This window comes from Arachis hypogaea, chromosome 13 (genome assembly GCF_003086295.3).
Source record: "Arachis hypogaea cultivar Tifrunner chromosome 13, arahy.Tifrunner.gnm2.J5K5, whole genome shotgun sequence".
NCBI classification, from domain to species: Eukaryota; Viridiplantae; Streptophyta; class Magnoliopsida; order Fabales; family Fabaceae; genus Arachis; species Arachis hypogaea.
The window spans coordinates 21,190,347-21,195,434 of NC_092048.1; the positions used below are offsets into that span (position 1 = coordinate 21,190,347).

General features: G+C 26.1%; 1 long non-coding RNA gene across 1 annotated transcript; it reads left to right on the forward strand.

Moving 5' to 3' along the window:
• The first annotated feature begins 667 nt into the window (after positions 1-667).
• Positions 668-4,635, forward strand: LOC140177882 (uncharacterized). Its single transcript, XR_011869448.1, has 2 exons — positions 668-863; positions 3,939-4,635. It is a non-coding gene; the product is annotated as an uncharacterized lncRNA (long non-coding RNA).
• Positions 4,636-5,088: the final 453 nt, after the last annotated feature.

The window sequence follows — 5,088 nt, forward strand, 5'->3', positions numbered from 1 at the left end:
AATCACAATTATTATTGAATACAAACTTTTATATTAAAAAGTTGTAGCTTTTATATGAATACGTACAGAAAGTTCTCACTTTATACTTGATCTAAATATCTTTATAACAATTAAAATAATAAATATCCTATATATATAATAATTAAGTGAAAAAAATTGAAATTTTATTTAATTTAACAAATATTTTTATAAATTTAATTTTATGTACGGTTAGCATAAATAAATTTTACTTAGATATCTAATTTTATATTGTCATATTAAAAAATAATTATCTTTAAATTTATTACTAAAACATAATTAAGAATCTAAATGTATGACTTTGACAAATGAATCATTATATAAAACTTTTTATACGTAAATCTTCAATATTTTTTGTGGGGTAATATCACTCTATTATATTTTAATATTAAAAAAAAACAAATAGTTAGATTCATAATATTTCTGTTTCAAGAAATTATCCCTTTATTTTGTCGTGTTATAATTTGTTTTTGTTAAAAAAGAACAAATTCCATCAAATTTTCTGGGGCAGGAGACGAGAAAGGATAACTATTACCAAGGTCTCCATGTCATTATTACGTGGAAGACTATTTTCCAAGCTGGAAACTAATAAGGAAGAGAAATTAAAAAATACGTCAATTGCATAGCTTTCATTTTCAAAAGGGCAAAAGGGACTGTTTAATTAAGAAAAGGAAGAAGCAACCGAGAAAATTGGCAGCTAAAAAGGTTGACGGTCTTTATTATCGCTTTATCCATTCCAAAGGGTCATTTATGATTTATCGCGAAACTTGGAATCTAGAAGATGGATACCCACCCCTACAGTCAAGATTAAAGATTTCATGAAGAGGAGAACTAAATTAATATAGGTGAGTTCTTCGCTTAAGAATTTGATATCGAAATTGTCGAAATATACAGTACTTTTGAATGGAGTTTAATTATTACCGTCAACGAATGTGAATTGATTGAATGGTGTGGTATTTTTTAAGATTGTTATATATTCTTTGTTAATATTTAAAATTTTGTTTAACTATTATGTAAATTCAGACTACAAAACAAATATAAATTTTTTTTTTTGTTTATAGAAAAGGCTTCTGATTACTAAAATTATTGTTTTTCATTTGAATATAATATATTAAGCATTTTTATATTTAGTTTTTACATAATATATTTTAATAAATAATTAATTATTAAATACTGATATAATTGGTATTTTTTACTCTTAAAATAATTATTCTAACTTTTTTAGGTGTATTCTCTTGTTAATTAAAAATAAACAATAATAATAATTTAGTAATTTTATAATTAAATTTTAATTTTAAGTTACTCAATTAACGTATAATGATTAATAAAAGTAATATGAGCAGGAGACAATAAAAATTTAACCATAATATATTAATAATATAAAAAAAATTATATTGGTACTCAAGGTTTTTTTATTTAATCAAAATTTTCTATTTATTAATTTAAATAAGAATACAAAAATATGATCAATTTGTACATTAATCTCATTGTCCTAGTCTGCAAAAGTAATACATTTTATTTTCATTTTTTATGGCTGTAATGAACCATAAATTTCCTTTCATTTTCATATTTTTGTTAATATAACTACAAAAAATTTTACAAATCTAATTTTTGTAGTGTCTAACTATAAAAATAAGACTAAATACACAAATTAATAAATTTATATTTTGTTATTTAAATAAAAATTATATTACTCAATCACTAATATTTACTTTTTTGTATAGTATAAATATAATTAGCTCAAATGATATAATATTATCTATAATTTTATATAAATAAATTATAACTTATATACAAAATTATCAATTATATATATATATATATATATATATATATATATATATATATATATATATATATATATATATATATATATATATATATAGTTTATGTCTTCTATCTAGTTATTATAAAAAATTTAATTAGATTTATTATTCATTCAATAAAATAAACAAAAATATTATAATTTAGATATGATAAAAATAAAAAAAATTACACCTTATTAACAAATATGAATATTATAATTATGTAACGACCAAATTTTTAGTAGGTCTAAATACTATCAGTTATTAGGCGCTATTTCTGAGTAAATTTATAAAATTGTAGACTTTGTACTATATATACTACACACAAGAATCTGCTGTGTTATCAGATTCGTATATGTTAGCCGGGTTTTATATGTCTTACAGTTTTAGTGTTAAAATTCAATCACAAATAATAATAGATAAATTATCACAAGATTTTTAAAATAATTATGTGAAAAACTACGGTGTTACACTATATATATAAACTTATATATTATTATTAATTAAAATGATAAAATATAATGTGTATATATAAATAATTATTAATTATTAAAATTTAATCTGACATATTAAAAGCAATAGATTTAATATTGTATGTATTGCCAGATTAATAAAAATAGTTAATTTATTATCTATATTTTTTTTAAAGTAATGAGAACACTAGTTAAATAAAAATTAAAGTATTTCAGATTTTCAGTAGGCTAACACAGTAATGTCTCATACTTTTACAAAAGTCATTTGTCCAATTCTTCAAGAGATAATTAACTCCGTTTAAAAGCTTTCATTTTTATTGGACCCACATGATAACACTTGTCTATATTCTAGTGGATATTTGAGCATTTCGGCAAATTCGGAACTGCAATCTTTAGGCACACGGAAGAACTCATCATTAATATATATGACAAATTAAAATCAAAACATTTGTTTATATATAAATTTATTATAATACAATAATCTGTAAAAAAAATAATTTTTATATACTATTAAAATAAACGAATTTTATACAAATGAGTAATTATATATTGTTCGGTAGTCGGGTACCGGACGGTTCGGGTAGGTATCCTGGATGGAGAGGGGGAGATCTCGCCTGGTCGTACGTCACCGGGTTGGGAGGAGACGATGTCCCGAGCACTTTGCGTGAGGAGGGGTGTCACCTGCAAGGACACTCCGACGCTCTAATCAGTGATATATGCAGGCAAAAAAGGGTAAGTGGTATGTAACGTACCTCGAGAGAAGGGCAAGACCTTCCCCATATATACCGTGTCAGAGGTGGGCCCATCAAGGACATACCCACCTTCCTTGATGCTTCCTTCACACAGCTGTAGCGTAGCTGTCAGGGACGTGTGTCCGGATCGACGACTGGGCGTCTCGCTCCTGACCGTTCGGGTCGGGTGGTGCTCGGGTCGGGCCGGCCCGCTAGTGGTTTGGGTCAGGCCGTAACATATATTATCATATCAACTAACAAAAATAATTAATTTTTATTTACTTATTTTAACATATAAATCTAATTAGATGATTATTTAAATTAAAATTAATTTTTTTATAAAAAATATAAATTTATGAAAATATATATGAGTATAAGTAATATAATAAGATGTATGTAGGATAATATATCTTAAATTTGATATTTTATACTAAATAAAGATCTTTTATAGAATAGAACTCATCAATTATCATATCTGATTGAACGTTATAATTTCTTTTTCAATGTAAACAATCACATAATTTTTTTAAAAAATTGGCTTCTATCTTGTTCTAAAATCTTATTTTAACAATTTTTATTATTAAAAAAATCTATTTAATTGTTGTCATTAAAACAAGAGTTAAAATAAGTCAAATTAATCTATCAACAAAAATTAAAATTTATATGTTTATTATACATTCTTTCAATTTCAACCTAAAATGAAAATTTATATATTTAGTATATATAAGAAAATTTTAAAATAATTAAAATCTAAAAAATTAGCATCATAAACTACAGAATACATCCACAATTAACATTGGAAATTCATACCACAATTCATAAATTAATTTAATCAAATTGAAAATACATACCACAATTTATATATTATTTTAATATAATTTTTAATATATATATTTTGATGCATATATTAGGAGAGACTCAAACCTAATATTTCTGTGCCAAGAAGGGTAGGATTGCATCTCCACATGAAAAGGATTATACTCGCATATCCGCAGTATTTATTCACATCCGATCCGCACTCTGGTAAGATCTCCCTCTCCTCTCTCACCCAGACCCAGTCCCATTCACTGTCCCAGACTCGCCGTTCACATCATCCATCGTTGTCGTTCATCTCCATCACCAAGGCGTCGTTCATCATCGCGTCTCCTCCGTCGTCAGCTCAGACCACTGAGACTACGTCTACTTCTCCATCTCCATTGTCGCGTTGTCGTCTCCTCCTTCGGCGCGGTGGTTGTCTCCTCCATCGGTGCAGTCGTCGTCGTCTTTGTTCGTTGTCACTGCTCATCACTGCTCCTTGCTTATCACTACTACTCGTCCGCTCATCTCTACTCTTTCGTCGCTTGCATCCTTTCTTCATTTTATTTATGCTTCTAAAATGCAGATATGCTTCTGCTCAATCAGGATTCCAATTCTATTTTTTTTATTTTGTTGATATTTGATTTTTGAAATACAGATCTATTTTTGCTTGTTGTTTCTAGATCTAATTATGTTTATTTTACTTTTGATTCATTGTTTCTATTTCTATTATTAAAAAGAATGCGTTTAATTTTTGAAATGTATATCTTTGTTACTGTTGTGGTGCCTATAATTGATATATTGTAGTGTAAACATTGATGCCAAATTAGGGATTTAGGGTTCAATTTCTATTTTTTTTAATTTTGTTGATTTTTTTAAAATTAAAAATATTTTTATTTTTACGGATATATATCAAATCCGATCCGATCCTATCTGCAAATGTATATATCAGATCCAAGTACAAAAAGTACGAATATTGGATCTGATCCGATCCGTGTGTAGCCCTAAGGAAGGGGGTTAACTGCCATCTAAGCTACAATTTATTAGCTTGAATATAATTATACTACATCACATCTCAAAAACTACAATAACAAACTGGAAGGAGTAAAAATGGGTCTATAGTCCAATTAGAAAAATTTTATTAGGAGTAGAATTTACTACAAATAGAGTAATAGTGATAGAATAAAAAAACCATGAATTGAATAATTTGTATCTTTCCTTCTTTATAATTTCATCAATGGAATTATACGCTCCTTCTTGCTTTTT